General features: G+C 44.9%; 1 protein-coding gene across 1 annotated transcript in view; it reads left to right on the forward strand.

Annotated features, from left to right (window-relative positions):
- Positions 1-27,772, forward strand: part of ZBBX (zinc finger B-box domain containing) — a 546,096-nt gene that overhangs the window by 483,925 nt on the left and 34,399 nt on the right. The gene's annotated exons all lie outside the window — the stretch shown is intronic.

Below are 27,772 nucleotides of genomic sequence, written 5' to 3' on the forward strand. Positions count from 1 at the left end.
TTCGGACCACACGACTTCTGGAGGAAGGCGATATCATCTGCGACCAAGGAAGTGAGATTTCCAGTACCGGGACATACTGTCAGAACGGCCCTTGGGTTAGTGAAACGGAGAGCCGATGAGGCAAGGGGGGGGATCAGCCCTGCATTAGTGTAGTGACACCCGTCTTGGCCCGCTGGTGAAGAAATCAACCGCTGCCCAAGGGGAAGAGTTCTGACAGACCTTTTTAGTTTCAGGAAGATATCAGGGTATTGTTTCCTTTGACATGGAGAAGAAGAAAATTCTTTGTGCGTTGGGGTTCATGCTAACAGTAGCTATTGTTGGTATAACCACATGGTTTGTGGAGGAGGCAACTCCTGCTCGAAAGACGCTTGTGTTGACGACTCCAGTGCCTGCGGAGCACTACTTTTATACATTGCCATATCAAGAGTTGAAGCATCGACAATCCTATTTGAATAACACTTTCATTCAGATGCTGCATCACACCCACGTTGCTACAAATGCTACGAACTGTTGGATATGTGGGATGATGCCAGCCCATCAGAAGAAAGGAGGTACGCCATTCATACCACTTCCTTTCTCTCACAATGGCTCTTGTAGAGCATGGTACACTTTGTTGTTTGCCACTCGGAAACCGACAGTGGGACGATTGCTTTTCAGACTTAATAAAGAATGCCATCAGGACAAGAATGGATATCCACAAGCGAATGGGACAATTTGGGAATGGGAAGAGTACCGACCGGACAATGAATCCATCCCCTATATCTTCACGAATACCAGAGACACTGTGGGGAAGGACAAATTCGTAATCCAAGTAGCACAAGCCCAAGCGGACCTGTGTGTCCAGAGTGTGGGTTTTATCCCTGTTGGTGTCAGTGATTGCATAACCGTATTAAACATCGATGGGTTAAATAATAGTACTTTCCTAGCATCCCATAATACCTACTTTGTATGTGGAAATAAAGGTTATTACCGTTTGCCGGCTGGGTGGTCTGGGGTATGCTATGTATCATTCCTATTGCCTCCTGTATTCTTAGCACCCGCGTCATATCATAAGGATTTGAAACTGTTGAATAATGTGACTGTAAATAGATATAAACGTACTCTATCAATCGATGATGTGGATCAAACCGATACCAGCTTGCAACAGTATATTGATTTTAACTTAGGACTGTTCTTTTTTGTTGGAGCCGCTTTGAATAGTAGGAAGATCCGAAGATTAACGAGAGTGGTAGAAGCTGTGACTAATCAGACTGCTGCTGCTCTTGGGAATCTTACGGAAGAATTACAAATTACTAGGATTGTTGCATTACAGAATCGTATGGTATTGGATGTAATGCTAGCTGATCGAGGAGGAGCCTGTAAAATTATTGGAAGTAGCTGCTGTGTGTTCATCCCTGACCATACACCGTCTGTTTATAGCGCCATTAACAAACTGCATAAAATAGCAGCTGAAATCCACACAGAAAACGGCACTTGGTCCTTTTCTGGATGGTTTTGGGCGTTGGTTACTGCCTGGGGTTGAAAGGTTCTAACTGGTCTCTGTATTATTGTAGCAATTCTGTTCTTTTTCTGTATGTGTATTCAATGTGGACCATTGTGCTGTTCCGTATGCATTTCATTCTGCATTCCAGATAAGAAAGCTATTGCCGATGTTGCTCGCCAGAAGGGTCTAGCTAAAGAGGTTAAGGGAATGATGATAATTGATATATATGATGATTATTCTTGGAAACCGGATGTCTTCAGTAAATGCTGAAAGGGTCGTCTGTTGTAAATTAAAGCAGAAATGTGATTAAGCATTTACTGAAAACATTAATGCTTTCCCTTGTGATCATGTTTTCTCCGTTATGTTGACCGAAGTCCGGACTCCATTTTGTATTGGCATGCTGCCATGTGTTCACCACGAGGAGAGTCCGACCTCTGTGTTAGTTGCTCTTGTAATCTGCCTAGCAACAGTGTATAAATAGCACTCTCTTGTCCGTCTGGCGCATGCCCAGACTTGACCACATCTGTTATAATTAGCTTTGCTTGACCATGTGTTTTCGCGGGCCCTAGGAGTGTGTTAGCTCCGCCCATGTATTGATTCAGTATCGAGAATGACCATAAATGGTAATGTTCTTCGGCCTCATGTTGTATCCACCCACTTATGAGCCCCTCTGTTGTGTATAAAAGGGGACTGTGTACGAATGTTCTGTGTGCTACTCCTTGCAATACTGAAGAGTGTTGTGTGGATTGTAGGACCACCCTTAAGGGTTAATAAACGTTGTTTTTGTACTTTGCAGTTTCCGTGCCAACTTCCTTATAGATTTCGTTACAGAAGAGCGAACCCTTGTCTCTTGCGGGCCTAGCTGGGGCTTGTATCCATCACTAGCCCTGCCGGTATCTAGGGAAACCTAGCAAACCTATACATTTTTGAAAACTAGACACCCAGGGGAATCCAGGGTGGGGTGACTTGACTGCCTCCCACCATGGTCTGTTACCCAGAATTCCTTGCAAACGTAAAAAAGTGACAAAAAAACTCATTTCCCCCACATTTCTGTGATGGAAAGTTCTGGAATCTGCGTGGATCCACAAATTTCCACCCACCCCGCGTTCCCCAAAGTCCTACGAGAAAAATGGTACCTCACTTGTGCGGGTCGGCCTAGTGCCCGCGACAGGAAACGGCGCAAAACGCAACGTGGTCACACCTCAATTTTGCAGTGAAAAATGACCCTTTTTTGGCAAAGTGACTAGCTGTAGTTTTTGAACCCTAGCTCTGCCGGCACCTAGGGAAACCTAGCAAACCTATACATTTTTGAAAACTAGACACCCAGGGGAATCCAGGATGGGGTGACTTGACTGCCTCCCACCATGGTCTGTTACCCAGAATCCCTTGCAAACGTAAAAAAGTGACAAAAAAAACACATTTTCCAAACATTTCTGTGATGGAAAGTTCTGGAATCTGCGTGGATCCACAAATTTCCACCCACCCCGTGTTCCCCAAAGTCCTACGAGAAAAATGGTACCTCACTTGTGCGGGTCGGCATAGTGCCCGCGATAGGAAACGGCGCAAAACGCAACGTGGTCACACCTCAAGTTTGCAGTGAAAAATGACCCCTTTTTGGCAAAGTGACTAGCTGTAGTTTTTTAACCCTAGACATGCCGGCACCTAGGGAAACCTAGCAAACCTATACATTTTTGAAAACTAGACACCCAGGGGAATCCAGGATGGGGTGACTTGACTGCCTCCCACCATGGTCTGTTACCCAGAATCCCTTGCAAACGTAAAAAAATGACAAAAAAAACTCATTTTCCCCACATTTCTGTGATGGAAAGTTCTGGAATCTGCGTGGATCCACAAATTTCCACCCACCCCGCGTTCCCCAAAGTCCTACGAGAAAAATGGTACCTCACTTGTGCGGGTCGGCTTAGTGCCCGCGACAGGAAACGGCGCAAAACGCAACGTGGTCACACCTCAATTTTGAAGTGAAAAATGACCCTTTTTTGGCAAAGTGACTAGCTGTAGTTGTTGAACCCTAGCCCTGCCGGCATCTAGGGAAACCTAGCAAACCTATACATTTTTGAAAACTAGACACCCAGGGGAATCCAGGATGGGGTGACTTGACTGCCTCCCACCATGGTCTGTTACCCAGAATTCCTAGCAAACGTAAAAAAGTGACAAAAAAAACACATTTTCCCCACATTTCTGTGATGGAAAGTTCTGGAATCTGCGTGTATCCACAAATTTCCACCCACCCCGCGTTCCCCAAAGTCCTACGAGAAAAATGGTACCTCACTTGTGCGGGTCGGCCTAGTGCCCGCGACAGGAAACGGCGCAAAACGCAACGTGGTCACACCTCAATTTTGCAGTGAAAAATGACCCTTTTTTGGCAAAGTGACTAGCTGTAGTTTTTTAACCCTAGCCCTGCCGGCACCTAGGGAAACCTAGCAAACCTATACATTTTTGAAAACTAGACACCCAGGGAAATCCAGGATGGGGTGACTTGACTGCCTCCCAACATGGTCTGTTACCCAGAATCCCTTGCAAACGTAAAAAAATGACAAAAAAACCTCATTTTCCCCACATTTCTGTGATGGAATGTTCTGGAATCTGCGTGGATCCACAAATTTCCACCCACCCCGCGTTCCCCAAAGTCCTACAAGAAAAATGGTACCTCACTGGTGCGGGTCGGCCTAGTGCCTGTGACAGGAATCGGCGCAAAACGCAACGTGGTCACACCTCAATTTTGCAGTGAAAAATGACCCTTTTTTTGGCAAAGTGACTAGCTGTAGTTTTTTAACCCTAGCCCTGCCGGCACCTATGTAAACCTAGCAAACCTATACATTTTTAAAAACTAGACACCCAGGGGAATCCAGGATGGGGTGTCTTGAGTGCCTCCCACCATGGTCTGTTACCCAGAATCCCTTGCAAACGTAAAAAAATGACAAAAAAAACACATTTTCCCCACATTTCTGTGATGGAAAATTCTGGAATCTGCGTGGATCCACAAATTTCCACCCACCCCGCGTTCCCCAAAGTCCTACGAGAAAAATGGTACCTCACTTGTGCGGGTCGGCCTAGTGCCCGCGACAGGAAACGGCGCAAAACGCAACGTGGTCACACCACAATTTTGCAGTGAAAAATGACCCTTTTTTGGCAAAGTGACTAGCTGTAGTTTTTGAACCCCAGTTCTGCCGGCACATAGGGAAACCTACCAAACCCACGCATTTCTGAAAACTAGACACCCGGCGGCCTCCAGGGAGGTATGGCTTGCGTGGATCCCCCAACGTTTCCTTACCCAGAATCCCCTGCAAACCTCTTTTTTTTGCTGAAAAATCACTTTTTTCACACATTTTGGTGTGGGAAATTTGTGGCATCAGCGGGCTCACACAAATTTACCACCACCCAGCGTTCCCCCAGGTCTCCAGGTAAAAATGGTGCCTCACTTGTGTGGGAGGCCCAAGTACCCGCGGCAGGCAACGGCCCAAAACGTAGTGAGGCGACATCAAAATGGCCTATCGCAAAACCACCTGGTTTTGCAAGGGGGGTCACTTGGGTTTTTGGCCCGGTGCTCGTTGGCCATCTAGGGAAACCTACCAAACCCACGCATTTCTGAAAACTAGACACGCGGCGGCTTCCAGGGAGGTATGGCTTGCGGGGATCCCCCAACGTTTCCTTACCCAGAATCCCCTGCAAACCTCTATTTTAGCTGAAAAAATCACCTTTTTCACACATTTTGGTGTGGGAAAGTTGTGGCATCACCGGGCTCACACAAATTTACCACCACCCAGCGTTCCCCCAGGTCTCCCGGTAAAAATGGTGCCTCACTTGTGTGGGAGGCCCAAGTACCCGCGGCAGGCAAGGGCCCAAAACGTAGTGAGGTGACATCAAAATGGCCTATTGCAAAACCACCTGCTATTGCAAGGGGGGTCACTTGGGTTTTTGGCCCGGTGCTCGGCGGCCATCTAGGGAAACCTACCAAACCCATGCATTTCTGAAAACTAGACACCCGGCAGCTTTCAGGGAGGTATGGCTTACGTGGATCCCCCAACGTTTCCTTACCCAGAATCCCCTGCAAACCTCTATTTTAGCTGAAAAAATCACTTTTTTCACACATTTTGGTGTGGGAAAGTTGTGGCATCACCGGGCTCACACAAATTTACCACCACCCAGCGTTCCCCCAGGTCTCCCGGTAAAAATGGTTCCTCGCTTGTTTGGGAGGCCCAAGTTCCCGCGGCAAGCAAGGGCCCAAAACGTAGTGAGGTGACATCAAAATGGCCTATCGCAAAACCACCTGGTTTTGCAAGGGGGTCACTTGGGTTTTTGGCCCGGTGCTCGGCGGCCATCTAGGGAAACCTACCAAACCCACGCATTTCTGAAAACTAGACACCCGGCGGCTTCCAGGGAGGTATGGCTTGCATGGATCCCCCGACGTTTCCTTACCCAGAATCCCCTGCAAACCTCTATTTTAGCTGAAAAAATCACTTTTTTCACACATTTTGGTGTGGGAAAGTTGTGGCATCACCGGGCTCACACAAATTTACCACCACCCAGCGTTCCCCCAGGTCTCCCGGTAAAAATGGTGCCTCACTTGTGTGGGAGGCCCAAGTACCCGCGGCAGGCAAGGGCCCCAACATTTTTTTGATAGGCAATGTTGATTTCGCCTCAATACGTTTTGGGTCCTTGCCTGCCGTGGGTACTTGGGCCTCCCACACAAGTGAGGCACCATTTTTACCGGGAGACCTGGGAGAACGCTGGGTGGTGGTATATTTGTGTGAGCCCGGTGATGCCACAACTTTCCCACGTCAAAATGTGTGAAAAAAGTGATTTTTTCAGCTAAAATAGAGGTTTGCAGGCAATTCTGGGTAAGGAAACGTTGGGGGATCCACGCAAGCCACACCTCCCTGGAAGCCGCCAGGTGTCTAGTTTTCAGAAATGCGTGTGTTTGGTAGGTTTCCCTAGATGGCCGCCGAGCACCGGGCCAAAAATCCAAGTGACCCCCCTTGCAAAACCAGGTGGTTTTGCGATAGGCCATTTTGATGTCGCCTCACTACGTTTTGGGCCCTTGCCTGCCGTGGGTACTTGGGCCTCCCACACAAGTGATGCACCATTTTTACCGGGAGACCTGGGGGAAAACTGGGTGGTGGTAAATTTGTGAGAGCCCGGTGATGCCACAACTTTCCCACACCAAAATGTGTGAAAAAAGTGATTTTTTCAGCTAAAATAGAGGTTTGCAGGGGATTCTGGGTAAGGAAATGTTGGGAGATCCACGCAAGCCTTACCTCCCTGGAAGCCGCCGCGTGTCTAGTTTTCAGAAATGCATGGGTTTGGTAGGTTTCCACTGATGGCCGCCGAGCATCGGGCCAAAAACCCAAGTGACCCCCCTTGCAAAACCAGGTGGTTTTGCGATAGGCCATTTTGATATCGCCTCACTACGTTTTGGGCCCTTGCCTGCCGCGGGTACTTGGGCCTCCCACACAAGTGAGGCACCATTTTTACCGGGAGACCTGGGGGAACGCTGGGTGGTGGTAAATTTGTGTGAGCCCGGTGATGCCACAACTTTCCCACACCAAAATGTGTGAAAAAAGTGATTTTTTCAGCTAAAATAGAGGTTTGCAGGGGATTCTGGGTAAGGAAACGTTGGGGGATCCATGCAAGCCATACCTCCCTGGAAGCCGCCGGGTGTCTAGTTTTCAGAAATGTGTGGGTTTGGTAGGTTTCCCTAGATGGCCGCTGGGCACTGGGCCAAAGACCAAAGTGACCCCCCTTGCAAAACCAGATTAACTATTGTTCCTACAGCGTGAGAATTTTGGAATAATATTGCAATGAAAATGTGGCAGACATTTTGAGGTTTGCAGGACATTGGGGATAAAAAAACTTTTTAAATTCACAAGAGAGACATCACCATGAACTCCCATGGGTTTTCGACAATATCTACAGTTGGTGGGTTATTCTTACATGGAAAGTGTACCTTGGCAGAGAAACTAAAGACAAAGATTCCTGCACAACCATCTATTCCTCAAACACACACACATACTGGTTGGATTTGGCACGAGGGCGAGTCATGGTTCAGTGTATTAAATTTTATTAACAAGAGATTTCACAAAAATGAAATGCACTGTCAATAATTAAATTCACAAAAAACCAAACCAATGACTCGCAGCTCGAGAGCTGTAAAGCCACGTCAAGGCACCAACCACTTTACAGGCCATTCACACACCTTACATACCTGATACAAACAAGACCATTCGCACCACCAGGCACAAAAGCAACACATTACAAAAATCACAAAAAGGGACAAGGTACACCCTGCTTCAGGAAGACAAATATTACTGCACAGCCTTCTAATCCGCAAGCACACACACATACTGGTTGGATTTGGCACGAGGGTGAGTGATGGTTCAGTAGATACAATTGTATTAGCAAGTGATTTCACAAAAATGAAATGCACTGGTAATAATTGAAAGGGAGAGAAACTGAACCATTGACTCACAGCTCGTGAGCTGTAAAGCTCGACAAGGCACCAACCTTTTTACAGGCCATTCATACACCTTTCATACATGTGAGACATACAAAACCATTCACACCGCCAGCCGCGGGCCCATCACATAACAAAACTCACACCAGCACACAGCGCTATTCAAGGGCCCATCACTTTCACACGCCCACATTCCTGACACAGCAACTACACGGGATGATGGATTGCGTGGAGTGGCACTCAGCTAGCAGTGTGTGTAGTGACCAGCAGAAAGTCACTACTCACACACAGCCAGCCGAGCGCCAGTCCACACACACCGCTAGCAGAGCGCCAGTCCACGCACACCGCTAGCCAAACACCAGTCCACGCACACCGCTAGCCAAGCGCCAGTCCAGGCACACCGCCAGCCAATCGCCAGTCCAGGCACACCGCCAGCCAATCGCCAGTCCAGCCACACCGGCAGCCAATCGCCAATCCACGCACACCGCCAGCCAAGCTCCAGTCCACGGACACCACCAGCCAAGCACCAGTCCACACACACCACCAGTCCACGCACACCGCCAGCCAAGTACCAGTCCACGCACACCGCCAGCCAAGCACCATTCCACGCACACCGCCAGCCAAGCTCCAGTCCACGCACACCACCAGCCAAGCACCAGTCCACGCACACCGCCAGTCCATGCACACCGCCAGTCCACGCACACCGCCAGCCAAGCACCATTCCACGCACACCACCAACCAAGTGCCAGTCCACACACACCAACAGCCGAGCGCCAGCCTACACACATCGCCATCACATTTAGGATTTTTTTAGAAAAAAATAAAAACACAAACAAATCGCAAATAGATACAAATCTTCAAACACAAAATCAGCAACTAAATACAGTGCACTAACACCAACCTTGAAACATAATCAAATTATCCAAAGAATACAGACCAGGCAGTTCACTTTACCACTCATGAATGCTCCCAAAAATTCTTTCGCGTGTGGTACGCTCTAAAACAAGCAGGGACACACAGTGCAGGTTGAGAAGGACAGTCGGGGCAGTACGTACGACTCTCCTTTCGCGTACCTCTTCGCCAACAGACTCTACATCTCCTACTGGGAAAATCTTTTGAGGGTGTGGGAGGAATGTGATCTAGAAAGTGGCGATCTTTCAATCTAGCAACATCCTCCACCACTCCAACTCTAGGAACACTTGCCTGTTCCACTACAACAAGGCTGCCTATTACAGACTCCTGAAACTTAGCAAAAGTCATCTTTGACTCAGGGCAAGAATCCTGGAACACAACAAAAGCATTAAACATTGCCAAGTGGAAAAGGTGGATAGCTAACTTCTTGTACCAAATGTAAGCCTTACGAAGAGCAGTGTAAGGTTCCAACCTCTGATCTACTCTGTCAACACCACCCATGTGCCTATTATAGTCTAAAATGCACACAGGTTTGCGCGCTTCAGTGACCTGACCCCAAACAGTCACAGGTGCAGCGCTTTCATCATGGATGGTAGTCAGCATGTAGACATCTCTCCTGTCTGAAAACTTCACAGCAAGAAGCTCCTGGCAACGCAACGCACTGCACTGTCCCCGCACAAGCTTTTGACAAACAAGTTCTTTCGGGAAACCTTTACGGTTAGAGCGGATTGTGCCACAAGCAAGAGTGTCCACTTTGGCCAATTCGCTGAACAACCGCACACCAGTGTAGAAGTTATCTACATATAAATGGTGGCCTTTGTTAAAAAATCCTCAACCAAGTTCCCAAACAATTTTCTCAGTCACTCCAAAAGTGGACGGACAACCAAGGAGGTTAATCCTGGATTCCTTACCGGTGTACACCCTGAAATTAGAGACGTATCCAGTCCTACTGTCTCACAGCATATACAGCTTTATTCCATAGCGTGCCCTCTTACTAGGAATGTATTGCCTAAAAACCAAGCGGCCCTTGAACAACACCAAAGACTCATCCACTGCAATCTGTTTCCCAGGAGCATAAATCTCAGAAAATCGATCAACAAAGTGATCAAGAACAGGCCTAATCTTAAAAAGACGGTCACACTCAGGGTGATCTCGTGGCAACGCTAAACCATTATCAACAAAATGCATCATTCGAAGCAGAAGCAAATACCTGTCACGACTCATGACTGCCGGAAAAATAGACGTTGCCCTCAAGGGACTGCTAGACCAATATGAAGACATTGATGGCTTCCTTAGCAAGCCCATCAAAAAAGTTAAACCCAAGAACTTCTTCATCTCTTCAAGATTTGTGGGAGTCCACCGGGTAGCTCTAGAGTGTGGCTTAAGACTGGCACTGTTGTCCCTCAAAAACTGTTCGGCATACAAATTAGTCTGCTCAACAATCTCTGCCAAAAACACATCGTCCATAAACAACTGAAAAAAATTTACCGGCAAAAAGTTTTCAGTTATTCACTCTACACCCTGGAACACCAGTAAACTCTGGCAATGCCGGCTGCACCATGCCAGGGGCAACCCAGAGGTCATCACTTTCAAAGGGAAGCCTTGCAGCCCCAGCCTGCAGCCCAGATGCCTCTTGCCGCACTACACCAACGGGAAGCCTTGCAGCCGCAGGCTGCAGCCCAGAAGCCTCTTGCCGCACTACACCAACGGGAAGCCTTGCAGCCCCAGGCTGTAGCCCAGATGCCTCTTGCCGCACTATCGGCACATCAGTCTCCTCCTCTAACACAGGCACTTCATCCGCACTAAGAGTATCTTCATCATCCGATGACTCCATACAGAGAGAAAACTCACTGCCAGAATCGTCCCCTGCCTCCTCTCCCTCAGATGCAGAGTCAGTCTCTGAACCATGGTCAGAGGAAGACTCAAACAGCAAACAAACAACCTGCTGAGCAGTAATCCTGCGGCTAGCCATTATACTTACTAAGATAGAAGACTGCACAAACAAGTCACCAACAATGTGCAAACCAAGTAAGTAAAGAAATGTGTACCTTTATCACAAAGATCAATGTACTCAAAAACTATACATTTCAATTACAAGAGACAGCTGTACTCACCAGAAACCAACTCTGCAGTGACACAGCAAAAACCAACGATATCCAACTAGAAAGAAGAAAAAAAAAAAAATTACTCACAAGACAACAAAATACACATCGAGCACCAATGCAAAAAAGGTTTTGACACTCAAAAACCAAACATACTGCTATTATTACACCATTTGCAAAAAAAATTCATGCAGAGAAATCAAACACATTTACATTGTACAAAAAAGTCTCTTACCAAACTACACAAACAGCAAAACCACCAGTAACAAAACGGCAAACTGAAAAGAGCAAAAGCCTTCACCTAGAACAAAAAAGTAAAAAAAAAACCATTACAATTGCAACTCACAAAAAAATATAACAATAAACATTATAACATGCTATGTTACTACCCAAATGGTCAATCGGGTTGTGTGCCAGGTGGGGCAGAAAACAGCAGGAAAAAAAAGGCTACTCTGTCCCAGGGCGGGTGGGCCAAATCACATTATAAAAATTGCACCCTGGAAGCGACCCTTGCCCAAGGGGTCACTTCCATTTTTATTTACACTAATTCCCTGGTGTCTAGTGGGCTTTTCGACCAGAAACGGCTACACAAAAGACCGATCTGCCCCCAGGGGGGGGCAGAAAAGTCTTGAAAAATATTTGGGCCCCCAGGAAGTGACCCTTGCCCAAGGGGCCGCTTCCTTTAGTCAAAAAAACACATCCCTGGTGTCTAGTGGGCTTTTCTGCCCCCCCTGGGAACGGATACGGCAACAAAATGAAACCGATCTGCCCCCAGAGGGGGCAAAAAAGTCTGACTGAAAAAATGGGGGCCCAGGAAGCGACCCTTGCCCAATGGGTCGCTTCCTACAACAAACACACACATCCTTGGTGTCTAGTGGACTTTTCTGCCCCCCCCTGGGAGCGGATACGGCAATAAAATGAAACCGATCTGCCCCCAGAGGGGGCAGAAAAGTCTGACAAAAAAAATGGGGGCCCAGGAAGCGACCCTTGCCCAAGGGGTCGCTTCCTACAACAAACACACACATCCCTGGTGTCTAGTGGGCTTTTCTGCCCCCCCCTGGGAGCAGATGCGGCAAAAAAACGAAACCGATCTGCCCCCAAAGGGGGCAGAAAAGTCTTTTCACAGTAATGGGGGCCCAGGAAGCGACCCTTGCCCAAGGGGTCGCTACCTATAACAACAAACACATCGCTGGTGTCTAGTGGGCTTTTCTGCCCCCCCTGGGAGCAGATGCGGCAAAAAAACGAAACCGTTCTGCCCCCAGAGGGGGCAGAAAAGTCTTTACATTGTAATGGGGGCCCAGGAAGCGACCCTTGCCCAAGGGGTTGCTTCCTTTTCAACTAAAAACATCCCTGGTGCCTAGTGGTGGCAGTCCTGCAGCACGATCGCGACGCTGTGCGCGATCGTGCTGCAGGAATGCACTGTATTGAGACATCAGGGGAGAGGAAATACTCTTTCCTCTCCACGATGCCTCAATCACAAAGAAAATCACCCCCGCGGCCCCACCGGAGCACAAAACTCACCGCTCCTTGCTGGGACGCCTGGAAGCAAATGGCTTCCAGGCGTTCCAGCGCTTCCTGATGACGTCGGTGCGCGCTGACATCATGGGGAAGCGTGGGGGGGCTCGGGGGTGGCAGCGGAAACTCTTCCGCTGCCATCCCCCTCTGTGGGGGCACGATCGATACCCCAGGGGGGGAGCGCCAGCGCTTCCCCCAGGGGCTGTGCTCATGACGGAGCGGTTCCGTCATAAGCACAGCCCAACCGATGCTCATGACGGAACCGCTCCGTCATGAGCATCGAAGGGGTTAATAAAGCAAATCAAACAAGATCCACTATAAGAAATTCGAGTCCATGTGAAGGGCCCTTGAGCACTGGCCTCTGCACTGAATCCTGAGTGCGTGTCCTTTAGCTTTTGCTCAGATGATTCCGAAATCTTTATCTGTCCTTAACGCTGTATTCCCTCACACAACTAGTCCTTTTCTTTTAGCCAGGGCTTTCTTATTCAAACTCAAATTGCTAGGGTGTCTTTTTAGAAAAAGAAGATACTAAAACTAGGAGTACCCAGTTAGTGCACTAACCTATGGTCCATGTAATGGCACAGAATAGCTGGAGCATAAAACGGCAAAAAGAGGGTCATAATCAAGGCAATGGGGGCATGGTGGCACTGGCTGATCAACCAGGTTCCAGGGTGCCAGAATTTCAGAAGCTGTAGCGAAGGGATAGAGTTCCAAGGGGAGTTGCAGGCCTCCAGCTTCCAGGTTAAAATATCCAGGTTATTCTTGTTGCAAGCAATGAGGCTCAGAACCCGAGGACATCTCTCTCTCAAGGCAAATCAACAAGAGATTGAAAGCAGTATTTATAGCCTGTCATATAAGTGTTAATCTGGAGCAGTATTGAAGAACGCTAACCGTTTTCTGTCAGTTTGAAGGCTGACTCCCCCAGAAGTCTGAGGTGGGAAATAGAAGGTTAAGTAAACAAACTCATTAGGCACTGGAGCCTTCCTGAAGATTACTGAGTGTTTCCTGTCAACAAGAAGGCTGCCTCTGGCAGGACACTGGGGCAGGAAATGGAGAACTTTAATTAGATGGCAGGGCAGCTGAACAAATAAACAACAAGCAAGCATAGCAGTCAATCTTGAAGTCAGCAGGAAACAGAGGATTTTAACTAATCAGTACCACATGTTTGTTCATGCAGATACCCCAAGCATTTGCACTTAAGTAAACAGAGCTTGAAACAATGCACTAAAACTACAGTGCATAGCATGACTAAATAAAATGCACAGCAGAGTATGTGGCATCTGCCCAACTAGAAAACAGTGAAAAGTGCATAGCAGAGTACATGGCACCTGTCCAACTAGAAAACGGTGACAATGGGGAGCAAGCTGCACACACAGACTGGGATATGACAAGAGAGGAGCTGCCCCAAGAACTGGTTTGAAATGACCACATAGGAGGGTTTGCTTATTACCCTGTCCAGACCTTTGGGGAGGACACACAGGCTCTGTACGAGACGAGAAGGATTTCACCATCTTGGATTTGGGCAGAGAAAATATTGTTAACAGTACGGCACACTGGAACAGTGACAAACGTGGGTAGGTTTACCCCTGGGAATGTTTCTTTATTGGTTAGTGAGGGGCCAAGAGTCACCCACATTCACAGGCGGATGTCAGATATAAATGTGGCATGCCTGAGCTCCCTCTTCAGAACACTACTGGACCTGTGGAAGACAGAACAAATACTGGGCCTGCGGTTGAGGCCTGTGAGGAGACCCAATAGGGATGCCTGACAGTATATCGTAAGAACAAATATTGAGTTAAAAATATCAATGATAAAAATATCGTCTACCTATACTTCTAATGGTAAGTACAAAATATTGGAGCAAAAATATCCTTGAAACTAATATCATTAAAAATAATAAAAAAATATCGATTTTCATCATATTTATAGTGTAAAATGGTAAATCTAATTTTTAACATATAACATTAATATAATGTAATTTTTTTCTATTTCAAAATATCACAATATATACTCATATAAAAACATACACACATATATATGTATAACTGCTCCAGTTGCACCAAAAAACGAGTCACTCGCGGTCGGGTGCTGTGAGTGCGGCGGTGCCTGCCGCACAATATTGACGCTCCAAATTCCTTAATATATAAAGAATACAAGCACTCACGGGTAGCGTGGCAGCGGGTCTTTATTTCCAGAACAGACGCGTTTCGGCGATCTGCCTTCCTCGGTGTTTACGGCACACCGTAACCGCCATTTTTTATATATGCATCATAGTGTGTCAAACAATAGTCATAGACAGAGGACAGCATGAGATGTCGACGGAGTTAATTGCGCCATCTTGTAATGTAGCTGTATCCATTATATGGAATATACTTGTACCATGCGCGATACACAATTTTCAAATAATCAATTCATAGGTTATTTTAAGTATATACACACAATAGTCACTTTAAATAAAATGATCTGCGCATATGTCAGGACATAAATTCCAAGGTCCCTCAATGGATGTATTGCATCAAGTAAGTATGGCAGCAACTCCACCCATACCCATAATAATGCCGTGTATCGGCACTGCACTTCATCATATTGGAGCAAAAATATCCTTGAAACTAATATCATTAAAAATAATAAAAAAATATCGATTTTCATCATATATATAGTGTAAAATGGTAAATCTAATTTTTAACATATAACATTAATATAATGTAATTTTTTTCTATTTCAAAATATCACAATATATACTCATATAAAAACATACACACATATATATGTATATATATATTCATGTTTATAGATTCATATATATATAATGTAATGCTATTAATAAAAAACAATATTTATATATTTTTTTACATTTTTTAAATTATTGGTTTTTAATTTACCATTGTAAAAAGCATACATGTATATAAATATATATATATATATATATATATATATCTTTTTAACATATGAAATATGAAAACACTAGTACAAAACAGTAAACTAAATTACCAAATGAATTAAATATGAAAAAAACTATATCTATACATAAGCAAATAATATAAAACGAAACAAACAAATAATACTTGTGCACTAATATACCTAATATATATTTCAACAATTTTAAAAATAAGTATTTATCAGAAAATAAAACATACAGTAAAATGTACTATCCCCACTCAAGTCTGTGCAACAGTAGAAAAAGTGTTGGACTTCAGATGTGTAACATTTAATATTTCCACTCCAATCTGTGCAGCAGTAGAGAACATGTTGGACTTTCAAAGGGTTAAATTGACTATTCCTGCTCCACTCTTCAACAGTAGGGAAAGTGTTGGAATTCAAAGGTGTAAAATTTACTACCCCCCCCCCCCCAATCTGTACAACAGTAGGAAAATATTTGGACATCAACACAACACATTTAACATATTTAATAATAATTAAAATAACTATTAATAAATTAATACATAATTGTTAATTATCACTCAAATAACATCCCACCCGATTCCCCTACAAGCACAACAGACCACACCTAATATATAATGTAAATATTAAAGTTATTAAACAATTCATATAATTAGTAATCAATTAAATAATTTCTAACAAATTAATAATTATTAATTATTACTTAACTTTCTACCATATTCTCCTACAAACCCAGCAACCTTCACCTAAAATATAACTTTAAACATATATTTACACAATTTACATAATTAACAATCAAATAAATTAATAAATAAGTTTAGTCACTTACTACTTAATAAACTTTCAACCATATACCCCAACAAACCCCAAAACACGCATCTAAAATATACCTTAAAATATAATAATTTCAAAATTTACAGAATTACCAATCAATAAATAATATATTAATAATTAATTATTAATCAATTATTGCTTAATTAACTTCCCACCCTATATCCTAGCAAGCCCAACATCCTGCACCTAAAATATAACTCAAAAATATATAATTACACAATTTACATAACTACCAATTCAATAATTATTAATTAAACATTAATTATAAATAAATATAGTTAATTCTCTTCTCACCCTGTACTCCTACAAGCTTTAGAACCCACTACAACACTATAAATTACTATTAACAATTAATTTAAAAATTATAAATCCCTTAAATTGCAAGCTATATCTAAAAATATTATCAACAATTATACAAACAATATTTAACATATAAAATTAATATATGAACTAACATACATAAAGATCATTAAAAAGCTATATTATTGAAAAAGATATTAACAACAGAGATATTCTTGTAAACAATATTACTTACCTAACAAATTGATATTCTTGTCAACAATATTTCTGCGTCACAATATTTATGTCACATTATTTAAAACTGCCAAGTCAAACTGACGAAGGTGCATTGCGGTCGGGCCAAGGATTTAGGTTGCTGCTGTTCAGATATTTTCCGCAGCAGCAAGTATGTTTCAGCTGGATGTTGCAGAGAGGGTATCCGGCCTCGTGGAGTCCTGTTCGGCTAAAGCCTGTAACCTTGGCCGCTGGAGAAATCTGATCTCTAAAAAGGTGAATAAATCTGAATGCAGAACTGTTCACCAGACGAAAGCATAAAAAGTATCAGGCCTGCGAGGCGCCTTGGTTGTGTGTGAATTTTGATTATCTCCCGCTCTGAGCTTTCTTGCCAAAAGTCAACAGCTTCACCAGGACCTCGTCTGACATCTAATTGGCCTCATAGAGCCCTCCTCAGCAACAGCCTGCTGTTTTGCCCTGCTGAGGATTTTTTTACTTCCATTTCAGAGACTAAGGGGCTGACTACGATGGCGGACGGACTTCAGTCTGTCTGCCAGCGTCTCGGGGAGTGGGACCACCGCCTATCAGGTTGCGGTCTCACAGGGTGTATTACGATGCAGCTGCCACCACGGCGGCCTTACTAGCTATGCAATACATTGCGGCGGGTGCTGCTGGCTGCAGCACCTATCGCAAGATAAAAGATGCACTTTTTACAATTCCCTGCACTACGTGGACAGCACCATGCGGTGCCTGCCACATGGTGCAGGGAAATGTAGGGGGGCATCATAGGTGCTCCCCAACCCCAAAACTAAAGTGTCCGGGTGTAAGGGCGTCCCGCTACAGGCCCTCAAAGCCCATCCCCGTCAGCCTTTCCATGGCAGGTGAACTGCCATGGAAAGGCTAGTGGGATGGACCATCATAATCCCAATCCCCATTTATGGGCATACTAGGGCCTCCGCAGCACCGGCGGGCTCAAGGAGTTTCCGACCACCACGGTTCCGCCCGCCATTATAATATGGTGGCCGGAAAATTACCTCATGATGACGGTGAGCCCATCACCGACAGCCTGTCGGTGGCGAATTCACCGTCATCATAATCAGGCCCTAAGAGCCGGATTTAGATTTCACAGACGGTTCCCCTGTCACACATGAGGGATATCCCATCTGCTATATTACAAGTGGCATAGGATATAATGCTCTTGTAATACAGAGGATGGGATATCGTCGCATGTGTGACAGAGTAACCATCCGCCAAACTCTAAATCTGGCCCTAAGTCAGAAGGTAAAAAGTCCTATCATGACGTCCCTAGGCTATGCATCCGAGCTGTGCTCCATTGCGGTTGGAAATAAATCACGTCTAGATCCCAGTCAAATGCAGACAGATTACTGTGGTTTATTCTTATTGCTTTTTTGTATTCAAAAGTTAAAAAATTCAGACCTCTGCTTCCTCTTTTTGGATTTTCATTGTTTTAGTGTCATTTTGTACATGAACTTATTCTCTATTTGAATAAATTGGAGTTGGATTTTTATTGTGTTGTGTTTTCAACTTTTTACCTGTTTTGGTACTTCTAACTGCTTTACACATTTTTTTAGCAAAAGACACACAATTGGTGGACGGAATGCAGAACAAATCAAAACATTCACCCCCAGTCAAGAGATCTGGGTAAAATCCATCATTCTTTTGCTCACCATGCCACCCCAGTTTAGACCTGGCCATATGCAAATCAGTCTTGATCCTGTGCCTTATGGGAACAGTCCAGCCCGAACTGCCAAGCCAGGTCCTCCCTGGACCGGAAACAAGCATCCTAGGACCGGTTTTGGGGTTTCACCCCTCTTCAGCCAGGATAGCTTGATTCCAGTGGCACAGTGAGCCCAGGACCCACATCTGAACATACCTGGTGCACTTAGGCCGAGGCACAGGGTCAGACTGATTTGCATATGGCCATGTCTGAACTGGGGTGGTAGAGTGAGCTAAAGAATGATGATGGATTAAACCCAGATCAGTTGACTGGGGGTGAGTGTTTGATTTTCTCTAACGCTCCGTCCATCATCCCCTTTGGTATCGCTTTGTTCGCCCTAAGTTGGCAGGGTATGCCCAGACGTGGGTCCCTTACTCACTTTGCCACTGGATTCAAGATAACCTGGCTGATGAGGGTTATGAACCCGAAACCAGTCCCAGGATGCTTGTTTCTGGTCCAGGAAAGACATGGCTTGGCAGTTCGGGCTGGACTGTTCACATGAGGCACATGGTCAGACTGATTTGCATATGGCCGTGTCTAAACTGGGGTGGTGGAGTGAGCTAAAGAATGATGATGGATTAAACCCAGATCAGTTGACTGGTGGTGAGTGTTTGATTTGCTCTAACGTTCCGTCCATCATCTCCTTTGGTATCGCTTTGTTCGCCCTAAGTTGGCAGGGTATGCCTAGACGTGGGTCCCTTGCTCACTTTGCCACTGGATTCAAGATAGCCTAGCTGATGAGGGTTATGAACCCGAGACCGGTCCCAGGATGCTTGTTTCCGGTCCAGGGAAGACATGGCTTGGCAGTTCGGGCTGGACTGTTCCCATGAGGCACAGGGTCAGACTGATTGCATATGGCCATGTTTGAACTGGGGTGGTGGAGTGAGCTAAAGAATGATGATGGATTAAACCCAGATCAGTTGACTGGGGGTGAGTGTTTAATTTGCTCTAACGCTCCATCCATCATCCCCTTTGGTATTGCTTTGTTCGCCCTAAGTTGGCAGGGTATGCACAGACATGGGTCCCTTGCTCATTTTGCCACTGGATTCAAGATAGCCTGGCTGATGAGGGTTATGAACCCAAAACCGATCCCAGGATGCTTGTTTCCGGTCCAGGGAAGACATGGCTTGGCAGTTCGGGCTGGACTGTTCCCATGAGGCACAGGGTCAGACTGATTTGCATATGGCCATGTCTGAACTGGGGTGGTGGAGTGAGCTAAAGAATGATGATGGATTAAACCCAGATCAGTTGACTGGGGGTGAGTGTTCGATTTGCTCTAACGCTCCGTCCATCATCCCCTTTGGTATCCCTTACACTTTTTTTAAGCTGAACCTGTTTGCTCTGTCCCATAGCTAAAAGGGCTTGAGCTCAGGTTTACATTACAGAAACTTTTACTGGAGCAAATTAGAATTGTGACATTATTACTTGTGGTGTACTACCATAAATCCCAACTAATAATCCATTTTCTCACAGAGAACATTTGGAACCTTTAGGTGCCCATGTGAACAAATTGGTCTCAAGTCAAAAGGTGATTGAAATCAAAGTACCTTTGTTTTAATGAGGACCATTGAGGCATGATAAATGTAAAACCATTTATCCCTCCTGAGAACAGAGAGGAAGAAAGAGGATGGGAGCAAAAGGGAATGTAGGGAGAGTGAAGTTTGGTACCGGTAGTGAAATAACGAGCTAGCCAAAAGAAAAGAGCATATATTCTAGGAGGTATTGTATTCGAGAATATTGAGGTCAATGATATTGATCTACAAATATATCAACTCCAGAATAAATACGTCCAGTTTATCTTCAAGGTCTCAAAAATCAGACCATGTAAAGTGAAATTGGCTAAAAAGCAAGAACCAGTTGGAGGTGTCCCATACAACAAACTGTTCTAGTCCCTTTTGAAAATCGTGACTGGTTGTTTCATATGCTTCCATATGCAAAACCAAAGGCAAACTATGTTCTCGTTTTGTGAGAGTTCTCTGCATCATGCTTTAAAACAAACATTCAGAATGCCAATCGCTTTGCCTGTATTTGATTAAACAGTTTATTTGAAGCTTCATTAACACACAATAATGGCACTACATGGCAGGAAACAGTGAAAGCTTCTTTAAGACAAAGGGCAGGTACGCAATTACACAATAGGTTGAGTAGCAGCTGTCCAAGCTTCCCTTCTCTGTAGAAAAGGTCAAGCAAAAGTAGTTATAGTTTAAGGATACATTCTCACTGAGAAGGCACGGCATAATGAAAGCATAGGGGGCTTCCCGCCATTTGCTTGGCAGCAGCAGTACACATTTCCCTGCCTCACTGAACTGCAACAAATCAGGCAGCAGCAGTACCAGCTTCCATTGCTCACAGAATAGGTACAGCATGGCAGCAAAAAAAACAAGCTAACCCCTCTCACAGACGACTTCTGCAGTGCACGGTTTCCTTTGCTGCAAAACAGATCCAGCAGTGGTAGTGCAAGCTTCCTTTGACATACAACTTGGGCATCCAGGTCATGTCGATAGTCGTATATCAGATTATCATTTCCAAAATATCGTACAACCATAATATTATGTGTAAGTTATTTAGGAGCAAACAATTGAGAGGTTAGTGCATATTGGCAAGTATATATTTACTGGGTAGTTACATTTAGGAACACGTTTCAATAGAAATGGTTGTTTTGATTTTCTCATAACTTTGCGCGGTTTAATAAATCTTTACAAAACTTTCCCAAAAAAGTCTCATTCACCTCTGCTTCTTCCTACAAATGTTTACGGTGATCCGACAAGTGGGCCGAGAAAAAAGGGGAGTCCCAAAACACATTTTCCCCATGCAATTTACTATAGGAAAATTAGGCACAGCTGGAGGCAAAACGGGTGAACAGAATTCCAACAAATTTGTCAGAAAGCTAGATCTTGATACAGAAAGTAGGATTTTTTGTGATTTGGTCGAGATCTGTTCTTTGTTTTTGAGAAATTAAAGTTTACAATTTATGTATCTTTCACGCAGCTGTTGCAACACTTTAGGACTTGGGTATTCAGTCCCCGTATCCTGAAAACATTAAAAAAAACGTTTAGGGAGCAGGGTGGAGATACCTTGACCACCTGAGCCTGGTTGGGGTGGTGGCAGGGCGGGGGCCAAGAAAAGGACCACGCACATAAAAAAAACCTGTTTTTATAGTAAATAAGTTTATATATACTGACACACACACACACACATACACCCCCCACACACAAAGTGAAGGTTGCCAAGTTGCCCTAAGAAATGTATATTTTGTTTTGATAATAACTTTGGTGCCGTTTGACAAATCTTCATTAAACTTTCCAAAAGAAAGGATCATCTACCTTGGCTCCTTACTTTAAGGCGGCTAAGAAAAAAGGGGCATCCCAAAATGCAGTTTGGCCATGCAAATTCCATAGGGAAATTTGTACAGTGCTACAGCCCAAATGGCTGACCAGAATTACACCAGTTTTGTCAGAAAGCTAAAGCTTAACCCAAAAAGAATGCTTTTTGTGATTTGGTGTAATTCTATCAGTAGTTTTTGAGAAATTAAAACTCACAATCTATAACTATCTGTATTTTAGGGCTAAGATTTTAAAAAATGTGAGCCTTCTGTTTAGCTTGGGGTGTTCATTTACTTTTCCTTGCTGCTGGCCAGATGCACCACTTAATGCTCTTCATGGGTTAATTTGCATACGTGTTCCTGCTTAATGGTGGCCAATCTGGGCTGAGGCACTGCCAACATGTTACAAAATGCTGGTGGTCTGCAGAGAGTGACAACCCCAGAGAAATCATCTATTATAAGTAACCCTATGTTTCCTGGGGTCTATAAAATGTGGCACAGGAAAAGTACATGGTGTTTCTAAGCATTCTCTGAGCTGGAGCTTTTGCCCTTCAGGTGAGGATTGCAGGGCCTCCTTGTGGTTGGTGTTATGGCTGCATTATATGATATGAGGAGTGTAAAAGAAAAAATCTAACATGTGTTTAATATTGTTGACATCCAATAGGCTTCCCTTCATATAATAATGTGGTGACCCCTTGACAAAGCCAATAGGCTTGTCATATATATAGATGTAGTCACTCCTTGACAAAGTAAATAGGCCTGTTTTTTTATATAATAATGTGGTGACCCCTTGACAACGCCATTAGGCTTGCCGTATATATTGATGTGGTCACCCTTTACAAAGCCAGTAGACTTGTCTTGTATACTGATGTGGTCACACTTTGACAAAGCCAATAGGTTTGACTTTTATTTTGATGTGGTTATCCCTTGACAAAGCCAATAGGTTTGCCTTTATATACTGATGTGGTGACCCCCTGACAAAGCCAAAAGGGTTTCCGGGTGTATTGATGTGATCACCTCTTGAAGAAGCCAATAGGCCTGCCTAGTATATATTGATGTGTTGACCCCTAGATACTAGAGAAAGTCAGTAGATCTCGATCCAAGACTCCAGTTTTCCTAAAATCTGCCTAGTGAAGACTCTTTTGGGCTACATCAATGAGGCTTATTGGTCTATAGTTTGAGAATGAATCCCGTGAACCCTTTTTTATAAATGAGAGCTATTTCTGCTGCCTTCCAACTACAGATTATACTTACCCAAAATACAATTTGACAATTTATTCAGATGCAAAGCCCAACCATCAAACTCTGCTAAAAAGAGATCGCCCGGGACGACATCAGGCCCAGTGGCTTTTCCAGCCGCGATCGGTTTTTTTGCACGCACGGTCTCACTCATCTCAATTTTTGATGGGGAAGAGAGTTGGCTCACCAGGTTTGGCTGGACCCCTGCATTCGATATCTGCCCCAATGAGTGGTCATTAAGGCCAGAGACGTGTTTGTGCCATATTTCGAGGGCGACGGAGACAGCAAAAAGCTTCGGTCCTCGGTGCCCTCCCATTGGCCACCAACCTCTAAAACATTCTAGTATCTTTATGAAAGGCTGCCTTGTAGATTTTTTCCCAGACTTGCTTGTCCCACTCCTAGTGTGCTTTGGTTTGGGTCAGTTTGTACTCTTTCCTCCTAGCTTTGATAAGGCTAATGTCACCACTCTAAAGAGCTCGACGAAGCTCATTCTTCCTGTGGCTGCAGTCTTTATTGAACCAAGTACAGCCAGATTTGAAAGGCGCACAGGTGGGCTCGTGACAACAAGTAAAACATTCCCTTAGACTTTTAAACGAGTTCCCATTTATCTGTGCAATTGTGGAATTACAATCCTGGGTGGAAATAAGGTTGTCTAACCCATTTTTAGCATCCATAAGAGCCTGTGACTGTTGCGCAGGGACAGACTGAACACCGGTTCTTGGTAAACGGGGTTTTATTGAGATATATCGTTTCTTTAGTCTACTAGTCAGTCTTTCCCGGGCAAATTCTGCCTTATCCGTGTTGCTGGTTGGAGGAGAGTCTTCTGTCTGAAGATCCTGGGCTTCGGAGGGTCTGTAGCCACGCCCGCTCTGGTGTTCCGGTCTCCCCGGGGATGTGATCGGCCCCAAAAGTAAAGGAAAGACAGGGAATATGGTCAATGGGACGTTTTAAGTACAAGGCTACCTGCCCATGGACCGGGAGTGAGGAAACCCCTAACCGTGCAGTAGTGCTCCCCCCTCCCCTCCCCTCGTTACGGTGACTTGAGATGAGTGTTGCTAACAGGGCTAAGCCCACAAGGTGCGGGAAAAAAGAATATGAGGGAAAGGAGAAAAATCCAAAACAAAACAGGTATGTCAGGCACGTTACTTTAAGGAGGCTGCTGCTCCCGATTCCCCATCCAGCCCACTACGCGGTCTCATACCTGTCCTAGCCACGCTCCTCCCCTGGGAACGTGGTGGGGCGCTTCGTGGGGTCCCGGGCCTCCTGGCCGTCCGGTCGTCGTTTCTCCGCTTCGTCCTCGTTCCTCCTCGCCGATCTTCCTTGGCCTCTCTCCGAATTCGCTGCTCGACTCTTCTCTTCTGCTCCACTCGTCTGCTCCGCTCCTCCGGTAATCACCGTCCGTCCACTTCCTGGTCTCGCTTCCCTTTGACGCTCCCGGCGTTGTGACGTCATATGGGGGTGTGTCCGGGGGTATGTAGTCTTCCCAGTTAAAGGGCTCCACTCCTTCGTTTTGACCTCGAGTTGTGGTTTCTGTAGACGGCAACCAGTCTTCCTGCGGTAAGGGGACAAGAGGGGGTGAGAAAGGCACATAGGTCCACCAGTCCGTATACTCCTGATGCGCTGTCCTTCCTGCTCCGTTACAGAGCCTTTTTCATTTTATCCCTAATGTCCGGGTTCACAGGAGTGCTGCCCACTTGACCCTATGCTTATCATTCGAGTGAAGCAAATTGGTAGTTAGTGATACAGGGACGTTAGCTAAGTTAAGTAAGTGGTTGAATAGACCCTTTAGTGAGCAATAGACTGCTTTGTGGTCACTGTCTACCCTACTGAGTACCTTCATATCGACCAACCATTTCCAGAGGGAAAGGGTAATTGGAAAGTAGTTCATTCTACTCATATGGCTATGTCGAATAAAAGTGTGGGCAGCTTGCGGATCGGATAGTGTGCAGCCATTACAGCCCCAAAAACCATGGGATAGTGTGAAAGACAAAAGCTGGAAGACAGCACCTGACTAGCGGTTCACTGGGGTAATATTAAGAAAGGGAATGCCCCATTCCTCATTTTCTGCAACAATGGAGGAAATGCTGCCATCGTTTACTGACTCATATGTGGTGTTAAAGTCACCTAAAATAATTATACTGTAGCTCCCTCCCTCTAGAAACACTAGCCCCATTGGGTGACTGAGCCCACACTATACAAATCCTTCACCATGTGAGCATGTTTTCACAATGAGCCCCCTATCCCCACACACTCGAGCGCCATTAGGTGCTAAAGCTCCAGCCACGCACATTTATTGTCCTATGCACAGCTTTTCATGGAGAGGCCAATCCATCTAGGGACTCGGGTCCCATTAGACTGCCAAGTCCCTACCATGCAGAGCCTTCACCCTGTGCACAGCTCTTCATGGAGAGGCCACTCCATCAAGACATCCAAGCCACATTAGGTGGCCAAGCCCCTACTACGCACAGCCTTAATTCTGTGCACAGCTCTTTACGGAGAGGCCACTTCCTCCAGACACCCAAACCCCATTAGGCAGGCAAACTCCTATACAGCAAGCTGTCATTCTATGCACACCTTTTCACAGAGAGCCGTCTACCTACACTCTCAATGTTATATGGTGAAGTCCCTTACGCACAGCCTTTGTCCTGCGGACAACTCTTCACAGAGAGCCCACACCTTCCACAATCCTATTAGGTGGCTAAGCATGTTGCAAATGCATATTCTCCCCTTTTTCTCGGCCCCCACTTGTCAGCTCACAATAAACATTTGTAGGAAGAAGCAGAGGTAGATGAGCCTCTTTTTGGAAGGTTTTGTGAAGATTTATTAAACTGCGCCAAAGTTATTAGAAAATCAAAACATCCATTTCTATTCAAGCGTGTTCCTAAATGTAACTATCCAGTAAATATATACTTACCAATCTGCACTAACACTCAATGTTTTGGTCCGCAATATTTTACAAATACTATTATGGTTGTACAATATTTTGGAAATGAGAATCTGATATATGACCATCGACATGACCTGGATGCCAAGATGTATGTCAAAAAAAGCTTGCACTATCACTGCTAGTTGTTTTGCAGCAAAGGAAACCATGCACTGCAGAAGTCTTCTGTGAGAGGGGTTAGCTTGTTTCGCTGCTGCCATGCTGTACCGTACCTACTCTGTAAGCAATGAAAGCTGGTAAAGCTGCTGCCTGATTTGTTGTCGTTCAGTGAGGCAGGCAAATGTGTACTGGTGCTGCCAAGCAAATGGCGAGAAGCCCCCTCTGCTTTTGTTATGCCGTGCCTTCTCAGTAAGAATCTTAAACTACTACTACTTTTTTTTTTACCTATTCTACAGAGAAAGGAACGTATAGCAAATGGTCACACTCATTGGATGAAGTCTATCAGTGATGTCATTTGAGAGGTAATAAGTATTAGATCTGGCACCTCTAGGGTCATTCTCCCTCGCACATTTTGCCTACTCACCTCCTGTTTTGGTAAATTTATATTTGTTAGCTTTAGGACTCTGTGTACTTTTCCATTTCTAAACAGTGCTTAAGTGTTTGTACTCACTAATTTAAACATGGTAAAATTAGTTACACCCATTTGGCACATTTAATTTACATATACGTCGCTAGTGGGGTGGTCCTCCATGTTCCCAGGGCCTGTAAATTAAATGCTACTAGTGGGCATGCAGCTCTTATTGTGCCACCCATTTAAGTAGCCAATTAAAACAAGTCTCAGGCCTTCCTGTGTGCAGTTTAGCATGGCAAATTCCAACCTGGCAAATTAAAACGTTTGCCAGGCCTAAACCTCCCTTTTTAATACATATACATCATCCCTAAGGTATGCCATACACAGCCCATGGAGCAGAGTGCAGTGTATTTAAACATTTTAAGTTTAATGTGTTGTGGTAGTGTAAAACTCCCAAATTAATTTTCCACTACTGTGAGGCTTACATCGTCCATAGGATAACAGTAGTTTACCTTATTACATTTAATAAGTGATAACTTTTGTTTAGGAACAGTTAGACATGTCATATCTGGTCTTAAAAGAATTGTAATATAAAATCCTATTTAATGATAACATGAGTTTTTTTGTCACAATTCAGAAAATGCCACTTTTAGAAAGTACTCGCAAACAAATGATGTACGGAATGCTGAATAAATCATTCATTCACCCCCAGTCTAGAGATCTGGGTTAAATCCATCGTTCTTTTGCTCACCATGCCACCCCAGTTTAGACCCAGCCATATGCAAATCAGTCTTAACCCTGCGCCTCATGGTAACAGTCCAGACCGAACTGCTAAGCCAGGTCCTCCCTGGACCGGAAACAAGCATCCTGGGACCGGTTTCTGGGTATTACCCTTCATCAGCCAGGCTAGCTTGAATCCAGTTGCACAGTGAGCAAGGGACCCAGGTCTGGGCATACCTATCCCACTTAGGGTGAAAAGTGCTACGCAAACAAATGATGGACAGAATGCCGAATAAATCATACATTCACCCCCAGTCAAGAGATCTGGGTTAAATCCATTGTTCTTTTACTCACCATGCCACCCCAGTTTAGACCCAGCCATATGCAAATCAGTCTTGACCCTGCACCTCACGGGAACAGTCCAGACCGAACTGCCAAGCCAGGTCCTCCCTGGACCGGAAACAAGTATCCTGGAACCGGTTTCTGGGTATTACCAGGGGAGGAAGGAAAATTTCAGAACCAGACCTGGGGGAGTCTAGACATTTCTTCTGCTTCAAAGGCTGGCA

The sequence above is a fragment of the Triturus cristatus genome, chromosome 11 (genome assembly GCF_964204655.1).
Source record: "Triturus cristatus chromosome 11, aTriCri1.1, whole genome shotgun sequence".
NCBI lineage: Eukaryota > Metazoa > Chordata > Amphibia > Caudata > Salamandridae > Triturus > Triturus cristatus.